This window comes from Sus scrofa, chromosome 2 (assembly GCF_054392235.1).
Source record: "Sus scrofa isolate SSC_HxYL_T2T_F1_AM1 chromosome 2, Sscrofa_HxYL_maternal_Yorkshire_Landrace_v2.0, whole genome shotgun sequence".
NCBI classification, from domain to species: domain Eukaryota; kingdom Metazoa; phylum Chordata; class Mammalia; order Artiodactyla; family Suidae; genus Sus; species Sus scrofa.
In genome coordinates this window covers 33,970,685-33,990,082 of record NC_139384.1, presented here as the reverse complement: position 1 = coordinate 33,990,082, position 19,398 = coordinate 33,970,685, and the positions used below count along the sequence as shown (strand labels likewise).

Genomic DNA, 19,398 nt, shown 5'->3' with positions numbered 1-19,398 from the left:
ACTCTAAACAGATGACAAATCACCCCTACTTTGAACTCAACAGCTGTCTGTTCTCTCCACCTCAGTCCCACTGCCCTCCCTTCACCTTCCCCAATCCAATCCTCTTCCACTATATTCCTACCTCTATTAATAACACTATGATCTACCTGGTCACTCTGTCCCTACAAAGATTTCTATTCAACTGTGCTGACACCTCTTCTAATACTTGCCCAGATGCTAAGGAATTGGGTCCTTTTCATACTATTTTCCCCACTCCTTTGCCTCCAGATGTTGTGAGTTCAACTTACCACTATCGTGTTCTGTCAAAATCAAAAATAACCAATCAGGGGAGTTCCTGTCGTGGCGCAGTGGTTAACGAATCTGACTAGGAACCATGAGGTCGTGGGTTTGATCCCTGCCCTTGCTCAGTGGGTTGGGGATCTGGCATTGCCGTGAGCTGTGTGTAGGTTGCAGGCATGGCTCGGATCCCGCGTTGCTGTGGCTCTGGCATGGGCTGGCAGCTACGGCTCCGATTAGACCCCTAGCCTGGGAACCTCCATATGCTGCGGGAGCGGCCCAAGAAATGACCAAAAAAAAAAAAAAAAAGACAAAGAAAAAAAAATAACCAATCACTGTGCCATGCAAATTGGAGATCTATTTTCTTTTAACTAAAAGGGAACATGTTGCAACAGGAATATCATACTCAAGAGCAACAATATGGCCTCCACTTGCAAAGGGCTTGGCAAACTAGCATGCCCTCTTCTGCTAAGCCTTCATTTTCCACCAGCATCTTTCTGGTCTCCCAAGCATAGCCAGGAAAGGGAAATCAAAACTGGAGTTCTGACAGCAGCATGTCAGAGAATTTTATTGTTCATGTCAGAAACAACTGCCACCACTTTTATTATTTGGGTCAGCTTTATAATTTCCCAAGTACTAAAAGAATGCTGGTTAAAATGGCCCCTGGCTACTTTTATTTTTTCTCTTCCACCTACCATGTAAGTCTTCTTCTCATAGAAAGAGAGACAGGGACAGAAAAAGAGAAGGAGAGAGAATGTGATGTAAACCTAGATTTCAGCTAGACTTCAGATAGCAAAGAAATTCTAGAATGACCGTGGATGATGCCACATCAACTGGAACAGGCCTTTTAGATTAAGAGAGCACTCTCTAGAGTGATAACAAAATTATCCATTAAGGTATGGAAGAAATATGAGCACTTCTTTTCCTATTTTTTTATCTCAGTGTTTCAAAATTTTATCTTACATATACATTTTTATATGAACACAAAATATTACTAAGGTAGTATATTTGTATAATTCATTTAAAAATTAATGTGCAAATATTGGTGGAAACTCAAAAATATCTTACCTGTCTTGGTGTGTTATCAAAAATATATGAAACTGATGAATTATTACTTTACCCAAACAATAAAAAAATGCTTAGAGGTATAATAACATCCCAGTTATCCACTTTTGTGGGGGTCATTTTCCTTTATCTCATGGACCCAGGGTCAAAGCCATGTTATTGCTCTTATATACAGTCCAGTTTACAAGAGGGCAGAGTGGTTGGCATTTCCATCCATAAGAATATTCTTGAAATAAAATCTTTAGATTTTTACATTCTTTTAAACCATAAACCTCTTAAAATTCCCCCTCTTCACACAAATACTAACTGCTTACAAAAGACTGCTGACTTCTATGTTAAATACTGCCTCAATCTATCCCTCCACTCCATTTGTCCTGCAGCTATGGCACCATCCACATTGTGAACACTGGGGCTCCTGCAGTGCCAGGGATTACACAGCACAAGGTCTTGGCGTGTATTTAGTGAGTATGTCCATGTGTACCTCCCTAACTTGGGTACCTGTCATGTTTCACCTCAAGTACCACCATTGTCCTTGCCTTTTATTGCCTCTTCCAATCCATCTTCCTCAAGGTTATGCATCTAAAGGGCATATTTGACCAGGACCCAAACACATGTTCCTAAAAGTCATCTGTGGTTTACCCTTGCCTTTAAGATAAAGTTTGAGCTCCTTTGCATGAGATGGTACATGTGTCCCAACACACAAACCCAGGTTCATCTCCCAGCATTCCTGTTATACTTACATGCCTGGAATCCTGAATTTGCTGCAGGGTCCTATGCATATCTCATGTTCCTTTGGATCTGCATGTTCTTGTGAGCTAACTTCCAATTGCCTAGGACGTTCTACACTCCCTACTCTGAACCCTCATTTGGCTAGGTAACTCTGTTCTTTCTTCAAGCTCGGCTATGTTCTCATAGAAGAAAACTTACCTTAACTTTCACATGTGGCTCACACTTTATACTATTAGATTTCTATCACTTCATGTAATTTATTCAATTTATGCTCACTCTATTACATTCATATGATCTGTTTACATGTCAGCATCTTTCCTAGATTGGGAGTATTTTGAAGTCAAGAAGTTTCTCTTATATTTTTGCATTCCCAGTGGCTAACACATCCCTTGGTACTGAGCTGGTTTATAGTTTGCACAAGTGATTAAGACTACACATAAAATAGAGAAAAAAATCCCTTTTATCATATCAAATATTTCCTAAAGAACATGGATAATAGTAATTCAAAGTTTTCTTGTTCTGCTGCTCCTCTGTGGGTTTGGGTTTGCAAGTTTTTCCCAGAAGCTAAAAATAACTGAATTTCTATGCACAAGAAATGTTAGAACTAGAGAGGATAATCTGGGAAGGAAGAAGAGTGAAAGATGTTAGCAAGCTGGAAAGATGGTAGATAACTGAGTGTTGCATGAGGAGGTGCCTCCCATTCTTCACCCCACCCCTGCATTTCCAGTTAATATTACTAATTCATGAAACCTGTGGCATGAGTATACATCTTGTGGAAACTGGAGAAAAGGATAAGGGATACACATACATGTATATAAGAATGAGAAGTAGAGAAGAGCATGAGAACAAATGTCCATAGAAATGAGTAGCAAATCTGAGAAATTCAGATTCCTTAGGCATGGAATTAGCTGAGATTGAAAATGATCATGTTTAGATCTCTGAGAAATAAAGGAACCCTGGCTAATATCAGGAGACACAAAAGGACACACAGTCCTAGGACTTGATGCATTTGAAAAGAGAGGCTAGCAATCCATCGTGAGGGTCTCTAAGTAGGCAGTACAATCCATGTGAAAGGAAAAACAAATAGAGCATCAGATTCTAAAGAGGACAGAGGAAATGCTAGATAAGGTTAATCAGGAAAAGCCTTTTCGAAAAGAGGAGGACCGAACCTGGCGTCTACATGATCTGAAGGCATGAATTAACTAGACATACCTCAGGAAGGAAATAATCACAAGCACAGAAGCAGTAATTAAAAAAAAAAATCAATCTGTCTAATGAAGAAGCTCTATTTAAGACAAATAATTTATTTTCATCCAGAAATGTAGCATTTCACCTCTTTGACCTGGTATCAAATAGCTTAGAATTCTGACCAAATTCAGCTATCAATCATCTCATTACCAATTTTTATGCTCTAAAAACCAAGCCATTCTGTTAAGAATTTTCAGGAATAGGAGTACCCTGAGCATCAATGACTAATAATTTCACATTTCTCCTACGGCCCTTTACTAACCACAGCATTTGAATTATTTTGACAAAAACAATTGTTTTTATCGTTATTATATTGTCGAGACTGGTCCTCGCATTTTACACAGCATTAAAGTCTTTCCGAGTACTCATTATCGCTGAGACTCAATTTCTTGAAATGTCATCTAGAAGATGAGATAACTAGATGATGTCTGTAAAGTTCCATTACAATTATGAGGAATTGTACCTGCCACTTTATATTCACTCGTACCATGGATGCTTTTATCAGGTAGGCTAAATTGAATTCTCTTATTTGTTTTTCATAGAGGGCAAAAGTTAAGAGGCTCTAAAAAAGGATTGCTTGGGTTCAAATCTTGGTTCAACTGTCTACTGAGATATCTGATCTTAGGCAAGTTACTTCATTGGTTTCTGCAACTCTACTCATTTGCAAGATGTTAATGCTGATAGTAGTACCTAACCTGTTTGCATGGATTAAATGAGCTATTGTAAATGCATATGTATTCATTATAATTATGTTCAGCCTGAGAGAACAGAGAAAGAAGTCCATAGGTTGTATGGTGCCTCCTGTGTATCAGGGAGCTCTTTCTCTCCTGTTACTCTATAGTACTTAGCTTCTACTCTCATGATCACTTCATTATCCCAGAAAGCTATTAAACCTGGGGATTTCATATTGTAGGTAGCAGGAGGAAGGGACAAAGGAAAGAATACTGCCTGTAAGGATACTTCTTGGATACCCCTCAACAACCTCAATATCTTCTCACTGAGCAACATTTATCACATGACATGCATGTGAAAGAGATTAGGGAAGCGGGTAGAAGACAGTTATTATAAATTTTTTTTTTTTTTTTTTTTTTGTCTTTTTAGGGCTGTTCCCATAGCATGTGGAGGTTCTCAGGCTAGGGGTTGAATCGGAACTGTAGCTGCCGGAACACCACAGCCACAGCAACGTGGGATCCAAGCCATGTCTATGACCTACGCCATAGCTCATGGCAACGCTGGATCCTTAACCCACTGAGAAAGGCCAGGGATCAAACCTGCGTCCTCTTGGATACTAGTCAGATTTGTTTCCGCTGAGCCACAATGGGAACTCCAGTTATTGCAATCTTTTAAAATTCTTCTTCTTTTTTTTTTTTTTTTTTGCCACTTTTGCGGCATGTGGAAGTTCCTGGGTCAGGGGTTGAATCTGTGCCACAGCAGCCACCCAAGCTCTGCAGTGACAATGCTATATCCCTAACCCACTGCACCACAAGGGAACTTCCTCATTAGTTTCCTTAAAAAAAAAAAATCTTAAAGGGAGCTCCATGGTGGCCTAGCATTTAAAGATTCAGCATTGTCACTGATGTGGCTGAGATTCAATCCCAGGCCCAGGAACTTCCACATGCCAGGGGCATGGCCAAAAAATAATAATAATCTTACAATCAAAAGATTTTCTTATTTACAGCTTCATTGTCATAAAAGTAGAGTTACACACAAACTCCCCTTAGAATTCCAATTAGTTACATGACAGTCAAATAAAGATTTCATATGACATTGAAATTACTGGAATAACATTCATTTTCTGGGTCTAAGTAATATACCTTGTCATTTTCATTATGTCAATACTATTTAGCATTAATATAAACCTAAAAATAAATTTTGTCTTGGAATGGCACATTGCAAACATCACTTTGGAAAAACACGAAGAACAGTTATTTAGGAAAACCCAATGTATTTGTTGTCCTAAACTAAGAATTTCCCAGATTATCCAATTTCTGTATATGATGTTTATTCAGGGTCTAAACTAGAATATTATAAGTTCTTAGCATGGTAAATAGCCAAAAGAAAATAGGCATGTTTATAAATGATGAGCTACAAAATGTCATCTGTTAACACTCTCTCTGAACAAACACAAAAGTCTATGCTTCCAATTTGTTTTTCTGCCCAGTAAACTCATTACTTGGGATGTGATTAATGTACCATTACTGCAATATCACTGATGCATTTACTTAGTCACACGGATCACATACCTAGAATAAAACCTTGCCAGAAGTGAATTGGAAAACTTGAGGTTTCAAGGCAGCAAAATCACTCATAAAGCAATCAATCTCTTTAGGAATGAAGGTACCTGTTCCAGTAGAGAATAGAGCTGTTCTGAAAATTGCATGGTTAACTTTGCAATATCTTTTCCTAGGGATAAAATGATTTTGCAGCACTACATTGGGAAGAATTTGGGTTCATGTTCAAAATGGCTGGAAGTATACAAAAATTAGACTTTTATAAACATACGCTCAAAAAAAAATAGCAATCTACTCAGAAAATTAACTACAATGAGTGAAGGCTGCTGATGTTTCAAGGGCCTACTATAAATCTGTTGGTGTCTAATAGAAATAATTTTTTTGTAAATTGGGGTAAGGGTACTAAGAACTATAAACAGAACTAAAATGGGTGATCGACTATAGATAATTTTGCAAGGCAGCTTTAGGAAAGCCAAAGGAAGGCAAAGCAAACTGTACTTATGCCAGGACTTGCAATTCTGAGTTGGTTTCTGAGAAGAAAATGATATATATACAAAAGGATAGTAAAGAGGACTGATAAAACCAGTCTTTATGATATTTTCTGTTGTGTTCTTATATACTCTGTCATGAAGTACCTAATCCTACAAATTGGGAAAAAATTTGAAAAAAATATATTTTAGTGTGCATGGTTATTTCTCCCTAGCTATTCTGGCTGAAAAGATGGGGGAAAAAGAATTGCCTATTTTTTTTTTCATTTAAAGAAAATAATCTAAAATTAGAGTAGGACCTAGGAGACAGAAGTCAACTGATTCCTTCACAGAAGAATGCAAGTTATGGCACACAGGATGAAATTTTTCTTCTAATGAGTACAAGGTCTGTGTATAAGGTATCTATTAAAATATGATGTATGAAAAGGGTGAATTCCCTTGGCTGTGGTCATACCTAGTGGAATACTAGAGCTGCTAGTATTAGATAGGAAGAGTTAAAGAGTTAAATGTTCGAGAATTTTGTTGGCTAGTTTTGAAACACAGCAACTATTAAAAAATGGTTATATATATTCACAATTGAAAAATTATATTAAAAACAATGTTCTTAAATGCTCAAAACCCATCATTTCTCAATTATTTTATTTTGCTGTTAAATATGCTCTTGAGTTTTTATCTGTATATAATGAAAATACTACATAATGGCATATTCTGTGCATCTCTTCCCAATACCATGTTCAGTGATATTACAATGGTAATTGAAATTGGCTATTCTGAGAGTATTTACCTCATGGAAATCATCAACTGCTATGAATAAAAGATTGACTTATTGTTTTGTTGAGTGTCTAGAATTAAAGTTATGGAAAATATTAATAATGAAGATTAAGTTTAATGTAGATCATGTCTCTATCTCTTATGAATTTATCCCCAAACAAGGAAATATTCTTCTAGTATTCAAAAACTATTTTCGATTCAGAAAAGAAATCTCCTGCATGACTGAAAAATGAATAAAGTTGCAACTTATATTTTCATCGTTTTGCTTATATCTTATTAAAATATCAGTCAATGTTTATGTTGAGCCTACACTCGTTTGTCAATGTCACTCATGACACCTTTGTCAAATCTGATGGTAATCAAGCATTTATTTGCAGTCTTATTCTTTCAGATTATCAGTGAATTACAACCATAGGTAGGCTACAGGTAGAAGACTTTATCAAAACCAATGAAATCATTTACTGAGGATCAACAGATTATGTGGTATTCGCAACATAAAATATTGCTTATTCCATTATTATTTTTAAATATTGTAGTATGTACTTTTCATATCATTAAATGTATTATAGAACTTAATTACACATGTATAATCACGGTCTTTTATCAGAGAACTTGTGGAACATCCCTAGGACACCACTGCCAATATCTAGGTTATATAGCATATCTCTAAAAGTATGCTACCCCAATAACAGTATGGCTTTGTGATCTAATAATTTAACCAATCCGTTCTTGAACCTATTTTTATTTTTAACTCGCATTTCCTTTTGCCATAAGTGTTATCACTGTCATGGCGTAAGTTATTGCTTCTCTTGGATGGCTGAAAAACTTTCCCAATAGTATTTAAGAATTTGATGCATTTATGTTTATCTCACTTATATTTTGCCTATTTGTCAGCCCATCTATCTCAATCACATCTCCTTTCAGCTTCCATTATTTCAAGATGAAGATCTTTCACCTAAGTGATTGGGTCTCTGCCTTTGTTTATGTTATTCAGAAATCTCCTACAAAACCAAGACCATAATATGCATTCTCTCATTTGATCAAAGTGTTTTCCTGGATTATCCACTGATATTTATTACACCTAGAATCTAGAAAGCCTAAGAGAAACTTCTGCCAACATCAAAAGTATCAATAACAGGGGCTGAGTTCCACTCTCAACCCTGTGCCAGAGACTGCAAATGGCAGATGAACAAAAGGATCAAGACCTAAGCAGAATTGAGACCACATCGGGAATGGGAAAATAATAAGCACTGGTATATGATCTAGAAAGCATTCTAGTGCCTGCAGACTGGCAGTAATGGTGTTCCAAACTGAAGTGCACTTACAGGTAATCGACAGTAAAGTAGAGGATTCTTTCATTTAAGAAATATTAGTAACACCTACACCATAATACACACTGCACTAGGTGCTGGGGATACACAGTGAGTAAGACGTACTTAGGACCTGCCTTCAGGGAGCCTATGCTCACCGAGTTGGGAGCGATAATGCTGTCATTTTGCTTCTCTGGGAAGAACATTCATTTCATTCTAATTTCTATAGTAAAAATTTTTATTCCCTTAGTCTTTAGAGCTGTATAATCCAAGACCATTTGGAGAAATATCTTGATTTCAAATATTTCTGCAAATTAATAGTAACATGACCCACCAATTTAGCATTATACTCATTTACTCCCTAGTTATTCTTCTTTCACCTCTTCATTAGAAGAGTCTACAGGCCCTTATGTTATTCAGTTCTTACACTTTACTCTCTGAAAATAACATATTTTGTTATTTTCCCATTTCTTCACTTCACTCTAACAACACTGGTGCCCTTGCTTTTCTTCAGACATGCCAGGCACAGCCCACACTCAAGGACTTTGCACTGGATCTTTCCTATGCCTGGAACATTCTTCTTTGTAGGTATTCACCTAAGTAAGTACTTCACATTCTTCAAATGTTGGATCAATGTCACCTTTTTTGGGCCACACCTGCAGCATATGGAAATTCCCTGGCTAGGGGTCGAATTGGAGCTGCAGTTGCCAGCCTACACCACAGCCACAGCAACGCAGGATCCCAGCCGCATCTGCAACCTACGTCAAAGCTTGTGGCAAGGCCAGATCCTTAACCCACTGAGCAAGGCCAAGGGTCAGACTCACATCTTCACAGGCACTATGTCGGCTTTGTAACCTTCTTAGCCACATTGAGGCCTCCTCAATGTCACTTTCTTAATACGACTTGTCCTGAGTACCTCTGATGGTTATTACATGTGTCAGACTTGGTTAATCTATGGTACCCAGTGGTTCCTTCAAACGCTAGTCTAGATGTTTTTGTGAAGGCATATTATAAATGTAATTAACATTTAAAATCGGTTAACTTTAAGTAAAGGAGGTTATTTTAACAATATGAATGAGACTTACCCAATCAGATGAGGGCCTTAAGAGCAAAAACTGAGGTTTCCAGAAGAATTCTGTCATGAGACTGTGATGTAGATTCTGCCTGAGTTTCTATCCTGCTGGCCTCCCCTACAGATTTCATTACTTCCTAGAGACCACATCCATGTGAACCAATTCCTTAAAATACTTTTCTGTTTTTCCATCTCTTTTTCTCTCTCTCCATCTCTCTATCTCTGACTCTCTAGTTCTCTCTTGCTTTCTCTATTTTAAATATGTGTGTGTGTGTGTGTGTGTATATACATATTCATATATATACATTTGCAATACTTATTGCATAAACATAAACATTTATGTGTGTGTGTCCTCTCTAGCTAGCTAGCTAGATAAAATTTAAGATTTTAAGGAATTTTTAAGCAGTGTGTGTGTATACAGAGCCAATAGAAAAACCCTGAATAATACACTACTCTACTTAAAATTGCTCTTGCCAGAATTTCCAATTTCCCTTATTTTTCTATACTGATTTTCTCCCATAGAATTCCCCATTTTAAAACATACTCTTCAGTTTACTTCTTTTTTTAGTGTATTATTTATTGACTATCTCCACCCACACTATGCACGACCCACACTACATACTAGAAAGAAATAACTCTAAAGGCAGAGAATGTTGTCAGTTTTGTTCACTGATGTTTTTTCGAGTGCATAAAAGTCACCAAAACAATACCTGACCCATGGTGGATGCTGAATGAATATTTCTTGAGGCTGAATCCTCAGGACAAAAATTATGATAATTATTCCTATGACTAAAAACAACTTTGCCACCATTATCTGAATATTTAACAATATTATTAATATTAACAATTCCTATAATTCATAGGGAAATGACTATATTCCAGACACACTACACTCTCATCTTCTTGTGTGTAGAGCATTTAAAATTGTAAGTATCCAGTGGAGTAGGGGCTATGATTTATTCTGATTTTCCAATGAGGATCCTGATTTGAAGCGAGATCAGATAACTTGCCCAAGCTCACATAGCTCACATGGGGTAGAATATAGTAAGTGAACTAAAACTTATGTAAGGTTCCTCTGGAGCCTTTGCTCTTAATTACTCTGTTACTGGGAACACTTTTGAGGTATTAAATGTTTATCTCAAGTCTCCAAATTACTCCACTTGACTGGAAAAACTAACAAAGTTAAATGTGGCCAAGTTATTTGTTAAAACAGCAGGGGTTTGCCCTAATGAGACCCATCGCAAATGTATACTCATCTAGTAATTTGTTTTGTTTTCATTCTGATCTAAAGAAAACACTAGGGTTTTATTTTAGCAAGAGTTTTTAATCTTTCAACTCCGAGGCTTTCACTGTTACAAACAGTTCTTTTCTATTTCAAAACGATGAACTATAAATCTTTCTAATAGCTACACCTATCTCCTCAGAAGACCCTTCATACACTGCCTGCATTTTATTATTTCAATTTGTCGGAAAGGTTGGCAATTGAGGGGCTGGTTCTTATCTATCAGCTATAATAGGCTTTGAAATAACAAGCAATTTAAACTCATATTCATTGATCATCTTTCCCCAATTCTTTTCTATAGTGAAACTCATGTAACTTTGAAATCGGGTTCCTTTACACACTTTTAGGAAATAACTAGAGAATCGATGTGAAGAGAAGTAGGTTCCAGTAAAGGTCTGATTCAAGGATAATCCCATTAAAATGAGGCCTGGAGAAATGTCTGTGTCTGAAATAAAGTGATCAGCATGTACAAGAGAGTTCACGGTGGCTGCTGGGTTGTCTGCTTGAGCACACTTAAAAATTGTGAATGTGATTGAATTTTATCCCCAGGATATGCATAACTCAAAGGATATTCAGGTTACATCTATGATAATGGCATATTCCTTTGCTGTTATATCAAGAGCAGGCTTTTTATTTTTTAATGATAATCTACTTCTTTATCCCCTCATATAGAGAATCCATCTCAAAGAAGGTACAAGTTCTAAACGATAGGCAGGGCTCAAATTCCAGTAAACCACTGTATTATTTTGATTATAAATGACAGAAGAGTAACTGGCTTAAGCCAAAAATAAAAAACATTGTATCACAGAACTAAAAGTTCAGGAATAGGTGCACAACAACATCTGAATCCCAGTGCTCTCCATTCCTCAATATCTCTTTTCTTTTCCATCAACTTTGTTCCCAGGTTACATACATTGTGGTAGGAAGGTAGGTGGCCATCACTAGCTCCAGATTTGCCTCTTTATAGTCTACCAACTCTACTTGCATTCGAGGAAAAAAAGAGTTTTAATTTTTCCTTCTGAACGTTTTTGGATATGACTTTTAGATTTGAGTCCCATTGACTTGGTTAGCTTTTCTTGCTCATCACTAAACCTATAGGTAAAGTCAGTGAGGTAGAAAATTCTCATTGACCGAGCCCATACATAGGCTTAGACACAAAACAGGATTGGGAATAGATCAGCACCACCCAAAACAGACTGAGAGTTGACAAGGGGTGTATTCTTGTTCCCTATTCACTATAATAGCCCAGTATTCACGTCACCTTTTTAAGAAATAGCATCTCAAACACAATTGAAAACCACTGTCTATTAAAATGAATACAAACTGCTACTATTTCTAGTTTGTAATATATTTTTTACCCTGAGAAGCAGGCAGACAAAGAATGAAAATCAGTGACCTGGGAGTCATGAAGCTCAGGTACCAGTTCTAATTCAGATACCATTTAAATTGCAGCACTATTTACAATAGCCAAGACATGGAAACAACCTAAATGTCCATCAACAGATGAATGGATTAAGGAGATGTGGTCTACAATATAATATTATTCAGCCATAAAAAGAACAATACAATGCCATTTGCAGCAACATGGATGCAACTAGAGATTCTCATACTAAGCGAAATAAGTCAGAAAGAGAAAGACAAATACCATATATCACTCATATATGGAATCTAAAATAGGGCACAGATGAACCTCTCTACAGAACAAAAACAAACTCACAACAGGGAACACAGACTTGTGGTTGCCAAGGAGAAAGGGGAGGGAGTGGGATGGACTGGGAGTTTGGGGTTAACAGATGCAAACTATTACATTTAGAATGGATGGGCAATGTGGTCTTACTGTATAGTTCAGGGAACTGTGTCCAACCATTTGTGATAGAACATGATGGAAGATGATAGGAGAAAAATAACGTATATGTAAGTATGACTGGGTCATACTATGTTGTACAGCAGAAACTGATACAACACTGTAAATCAACCATACTTTAATAAACAATTATTTATTTATTTCTACAAGTCTTACTGTTCAAGAATTCAAGTTCTAGAAACAGCTTTCCTGGGATTAAGTCTGTAGCACTTTCTAGATAGTTGGTCTTGCATAATGTTATGGAGTGACTGTGTTCTCCAAAATGATTTCCTGAAGTCCTTACCCTTGGGTACCTGTGAATGTGTCCCTTATTTGGAAATAGGATCTTTGCAGATGTAGTCAAGTTAAGATGAGGTCATTAGAATGGACTTTAATATGACTGATGTCCTTATAAGAAGGGAAAACAGAAACATAGAAAGCAAGAACGCCATGTGACAACAGACAGAGATTAGAGTGATGCATCTACAAGCCAAGGAGAACCAAAGACTGACTGCCACCACCAGAAGCCAGGAAGAGGGAAAGAAGGATTCTCCACAACAGGTTTCAGAGGGAGTACCACCATGTCAACACATTGATTTTGGACTTTTAGCTTCAGTAACTATCAGAGAGTAAATTTTCATTGTTTCAAACCACCCAGTTTGTGATACATGGTCACAACACCCCTAGAAAACTAACATAAGAATATTCCTAAATTGTTTAAGCCTCACCTTCCTCAAATACAAAATGAGAGGATATGATTACCAGCCTCATGAGACTATTGGGACAACGCATATTTACAGTTTAACACTGGGCCTAGCACAAAACAGGTACTAAATAATGAAATGAAAGGCATTGTTTTATGCCGGCTGAATTCTGTCACCACTAATAAGAACTCACCATACACAACTTCACATGTTTCAGGGGGGTCCTCATAAAAATTCTCTCAGCTAAACAGAATGGGGATTCTTATCCCTATTTTACGTATCTGAGACTAAAATAAGTTCAAAAAACTTATCCAGGTTCACACAGCTACTTCATGATGGAGACAGGGTCAATCTGAAGCATTCTGAAGATTAGGGGGAATTTCTTCAGTCATAGAAATATATCTCTCTCAGAAAAAGAAAGACAAATACCATATTACATCACTTATGCGTGGAACCTAAAACATGGCACAAATAAACCTATCTACAAAACAGAAACAGAATCACAGACATAGAGAACAGACTTGTCGTTGCCAAGGGGGAGGGATGGGGGTTCCAGGTTGGTAGATGCAAACTATTACGTTTAGAATGGATAAGCAATGAAGTCCTACTGTGTAGCACAGGGATCTAATCTATATCCAGTCTCTTGGGATAGACCATGATGGAAGAGAGTATGAGAAAAATAATATATATATGGGTCGCTATGCCGTACAGCAGAAATTGGCACAACACTGAATAAAATATACTTTAATAAAAATAAAAGTTTTTTTTTTTTAAAATCACACCTTGAAAAAAAAAAAGAAATATCTCAGAGTAGCATGGATCTCTTTATCCAACAGGGTTGAAGGTGTAATATTACTGAATATCTTTTATGTGTGTCACTTTTCTAGATGAATTAAAATCACTAGAATTGATCTTTATAACAACCACTCAGGCATTTTTTTGGAGAGGAAACCGAGGTACAGAAAAGAGTTATTTACTCAAAATCATACAATTTTCAATGACAGAAGCAAGATTCAAAAACCTAGATTCCTTAAACTTCTCATTTCATTTCCTCCTACCACCCCTCAACCACAAAGGGTTAACTAAGATTGTATGTGTGCTTTTGGCTGTGCTTAGTAAGTTAGCATCATTTGTTACAAGGAATTTGGACAATATGATTCAGTTTTTCCAATATTCATTTGGGTATGTCAAAGTAACCTTTACTTCTTTTTAAAAAACCTCCTTCTTGCCTGTCCAGTACTCTTAAGAGACTGGCAACTTGTCACAATGTTTATCAGGACAAAATGATATGAATATAAAAGATGCTATCTTCTTTTAAGAGCCAGCTTCTAGATACTTCCTTCATTTGCAGCTCTGGTCTTAAAGCCCTGGATTTTTTTTTTTTTTTTTTTTTTTGTGACACTTGGTTCTACCCAGAAGCTTTGCTCAGGAAAATAAATAAGGCATGATCATGGAATCATGTAAATATCCTGAGGAAAATGGGAAAAGGTGAGCAAGATGGAGAAGACGACCAAAGAGTTCTGACTCATGGAACCAGACATTCAAATTGAAAAGTGAATAAGCTTTCACTTCTAAAGGTATCGAGGGAAATGCCACTGTCTTCTATGACCTGCTGATGCTTGCCTTTCGGCTCCAATGGGTGACTGATAATCTAAAGATCATGTGATAGCCATGCTGTGCAAATAGCATATACTGTTAAGCACCATTATTTAAAAGATATCTTACCAGAAACTGCCATTCCCTTTCAAGCTTAACCAGTAAAGGGAGTCAGGATACCAGAAATAAAGAAACACATACTAAATCCGCAGTCAACAATTATTAATTGAGCACCTACTTTTTGCAAGCTACTATTCCAGGTATTTCAGATGTGGCAATGAATAAATTAAAGTGCCTTCCCTCATGGAGCTTTTACTCCAGGATAGTCTATCATGCGCCAAGCATTTTATAACTGTTTTCACTTAATTTCCACCAGACTCCATCACAGTAGATGTAGCGGAGAGGTTTTACCTTTTATTCATTTATTGAGTCATTGGCACTTATTTCCCCTTCTTGTGGGAAACATCCTTTGGGGAATTACCTCTCATCTATTGTGTATGAACTTTCTAAGTCTGTAAATGAAAGTGCCTTGGGCTCTCCTAGTCAAACCATCATGCTAGGCCAACTGGACTCTCCAGGAACCTTGAAACTGGATCAGAGTAATTCAAGGGTGGAGAGAAAAGCAGTGGGGATTATTCATTACAGCGGTGGTGTCTGAGGAGGGTATAGCATATTTAATCCCTCCATGGCAGCACTGCTGCATGCACACACACAACCTAGTTTTACAGTCTTCCCATATATTCTGAGACTTCTGCAACATCCTTCCAATAAATTTCATCTCTGTTAAGTTTACTAATCACTGTCTGTTGCTAATAACCAAAGAACCCTAACTATCACAATGGGTATTATCAGCATAATGATATAGAGGAGAAAACCAAGGCTTAGCGAGATTAAAAGCACATCCAAATTCACAAAGCTACTGTGCAATAGTGTTATGTGTCTGATCTCAAAGGTCAAGCTCTTTCCATCATATTATCTCGTGTGCCTCTTGATGAGGGCAGTTCAATGAAGGGCATCCTTTCCATAGCTGGGGATGCACCCATTGCTTCTTTCCAAGAGAATTTGTTAAATGACAGAAATGACTTCAAAGCACACAGGACAGATCTTATCTCATCTTCACAGAAAAAAGACAAGGACCCATAAAATGGAAAGTCAAACTGCCTGGAGGCCCCCAGTGTCACCCATTGTCTGGAATAAACAATTTAGGAAGAAATGCTGCAGAGGTTTTCAAAGGGATTTATCAAACTGTTTTCTTTGAATCCTCTGCAATTTTTTTAATGCCTACCATAGTTAGGCTCCCTGATTCCTCTGGGCGTCAACAGCAGGCCCACCATGGTTCACAATGCCAGGTATTAAATTCCACAGGAAAATACCTAAAGAAGAAAAGAAATGTACACAGCAATGATATACGTATCTTATGGACCTTGAATTCTCCATATTCAATTTATGCCCATGATGGTTCTTTTATTATTTTGCATTGGTCACAATGATTTTAACAGAAAGTGAAGGATGGTATAAAAAAAAAACAGCATCTGAAAATGCATTATTTTATTTACACTAAAGCTACTGCTCACTCTAATAATGTAAGTCTCTACTCAATGAGATTCATTCAAGAAAACTAGAACCAGATCTGTTTGTGCTTCTCTGAAACTGGTAATTTTTCCCTATGATTCATGTAGCTGATTATATTTCTGTCTTTCCCTTGATTGTTAAACACTTAGATGCAAGGATATAAGGAACTTCCAGCTGTCTTCAAATTGTGTCCCCATCTTTTTAAACTATTCATCTCACCTACTGATTATTCTTTTCCATTATTGACTCGGATTTTCTCATTTTACCTGTGTGAGTTTTTGTGTTCTATTTTCAATTTCATTAAAATAAAAAATAGATAAAATAGACAAACCAAACAACCAAAAGCAATATGTAATATCTAGGTTTTTTTAGTTCACCTGCAATTTATTGTGTGCCTACATCATGTTAGATCTTAACTTATGCCAGTCCATGCCTATACTATACATACTATCAGTGCTGCAAAGAATTTGACAATCAAAATACTAAAATATGTAGACTATTCTGATCGAATCCCTTGGGAAGTCGGAATGCTTTGAGAACTTTACTGAAGCATAAAATTTAGGTAATTGTAGAAGTTCTCCATATCCCACTGCCAAAGAAACCAGCTTCATGGTAACATAGGTAAATGCTACAGGCAGATTTTTCTTGTTCTCCTGTTTTGAGAAATAATAATTGACATACATCACTGTATAAGTCATAAAGTATGATGGCTTAATTTCCATATATTGTGAAATGATCATCACAATAGGTTCAGCTAATAGCCATCATCTCATCTAGACATAATAAAGAGAAAAAAATGAAAAAAATTCTTCTGATGAAAACCCTTAGGATTCAACCTCTTAACAACGTTCCCATATATAACACAGCAGTGATCATCACAGTTATCACGATGTACATTACATCCACAGGACGTAACGGGAAATCAGCACCCCCTTAACCATATCCCTCCACTTCCCTCTCCCTCAAGCCTCTCCCTCGGACACCCATATGTCTAGTCTCTTTTTCTATGAGTTTTTGTTGGTTTGCTTAAATTTTATATATGATATTGGTATCTATTTTTCTCTAAATTATTTCACTCAGTATAGTGCTTTCTAGGTCCATCCATATTGTCAGAAATGGTAGAATTTCCTATTTTTTGTGGGTAAATATTATGGAGATATATCTATATCTACATATCTATATATATACATCTATGGATATATATATATATCACTTCTTTATCTATCAATGGACACTTAGTTATTTCCAGGTGTTGGCTATTGCAAATAATGCTGCTATGCACATGGGGTGCAGATATGTTTTCAAGTTAGTGGTTTTTTTCCCTTTAGATATATTCCCATAAGTGAATTTTCTGTTATATGGTAACTCAAATTTTAACTTCTTGAGGAGTCTCCATACTGTTTTCCACAGTGGTTGTACCATTTTACAATCCCACCAACAGTGCACAAGTGTTCCCTTTTCTCCACACCCAAGCCAGCATTTATCTCTTGTCTTCTGGATGATGGTCTCTCTAAAAGGCATGAGGAGTTATCTCATCATATTTTTTTTTTTTTTTTTTTTTTTTTTAGGGCCACAGGTGCAGCATATAGAAGTTCTCAGGATAGGGGTTGAATCTGAGCCACAGCTGCCTGCCTATACCACACTCACAGCAACACCAGATCCGAATCATGTCTGTGACCTACACCACAGCTCATGGCAATGCCAGATCCTTAACCCACTGAGTGAGGCCAGGGATCAAACCCACATCTTCATGGATCCTAGTCATGTTCTTTAACTGCTGAGCCATGAAGGGAACTCCCTCATTGTGGTTTTAATTTTCATTTGCCTAATGACTAGTGATGTTAAGCATCTTTTCATGTACCCTTTGGCCTTTTATATATCTTCTTTGGAAAAAATATTATCATATCCTTTGCCCATTTTTAAAACTGAGTTATTTAGGGATTTCTTTGCTTTTGAGTTGTAAGAGTTCTTTATATATTTTGGATATTAACCTCTCCTCAAATATATGGTTTGCAAATTCTTTTTCCATTCTGTAGGATGTCTTTTCACTTTCTGAAAGGATTATTTTGCTGTGCAGAAGCTTTCAGTTTGAGGTAGTCCCACTTGTTTGACTTTGGTCCTTGTGCTTTAGGTGTCATATTGAAAAAAAAAAAAATCATTACCAAGACCCATGTGAAGGAGTTTTTTTTTTTTTATTTAATATTTTTTATTTTCCCACTGTACAGCAAGGGGGTCAGGTTATCCTTACATGCATACATTACACTTACATTTTTTCCCCCACCCTTTCTTCTGTTGCAACATGGGTATCTAGACATAGTTCTCAATGCTATTCAGCAGGATCTCTTTGTAAATCTAAGTTGTGTCTGATAAGCCCCAGCTCCCGATCCCTCCTACTCCCTCACCCTCCCATCAGGCAGCCACAAGTCTCTTCTCCAAGTCCATGATTTTCTTTTCTGAGGAGATTTTATTCCTACGTTTTCTTCTAGGAGTTTTATGGCTTCAAGTCTTCCATGTAAGTCTTTAATCCATTATGAATTAATTGTGGCAAATGGTGTGGATAGGGGTTCAGTTTCATTATTTTACGTGTGAATATACAATTTTCTCACCACCACTTACTGAAGAGACTCTCTTTTCCCCAGAAAATATTCTTGGCTCCTTTGTCAAATACTAGTCGACCATATGTATTTGGGTATATTTCTGAGCTCTCAATTCTGTTCCCCTGGTCTATGTTATTATGCCAGTACCATACTGTTTTGATTGTCATAGCTTTATAGTATAGCTTTAAATCAGAGAGTATGATACCTTTTACTTTGTTCTTCTTTCTCAGGATTTCTTTGGCTATTTGAGTCTTTTGTGGCTCCATACAAATTTTAAGAGTGAAGCAGATTTTCTTATGGATTTTCTCCTTTTCTGACATAGTTATTGAAATTAGTCATAGGAGTTCATGTCATGGCTCAGTGGTTAATGAATCTGACTAGGAACCATGAGGTTGAGGGTTCAATCCCTGGCCTCTCTCAGTGGGTTGAGGATCCAGCGTTGCCGGGAGCTGTGGTGTAGGTCACAGATGCAGCTCAGATCCCACGTTGCTGTAGCTCTGGTGTAGGCCAGTGGCTACAGCTCCAATTAGACTCCTAGCCTGGGAACTTCCATATGCCATGGGTTTGGCCCTGGAAAAGACAAAATAAATAAATAAATAAATAAGTAACAATCT

General features: G+C 37.0%; 1 protein-coding gene across 18 annotated transcripts in view; it reads right to left on the bottom strand.

Annotated features, from left to right (window-relative positions):
• LOC146405318 (uncharacterized) overlaps positions 1 to 19,398 on the bottom strand; it is an 887,521-nt gene that overhangs the window by 348,221 nt on the left and 519,902 nt on the right. For 11 of the 18 annotated variants that reach the window (XR_014837126.1, XR_014837133.1, XR_014837127.1 and 8 more), the window contains one exon: positions 15,901 to 15,988. The exons of 5 other annotated variants lie outside the window; for them this stretch is intronic. The gene's annotated coding sequence lies outside the window, so the exon portion shown is untranslated. Of the gene's footprint in view, positions 1 to 15,900; positions 15,998 to 19,398 lie in introns of those variants that run through there. 2 more of the 18 variants (XR_014837128.1, XR_014837141.1) reach the window with 1 other exon arrangement.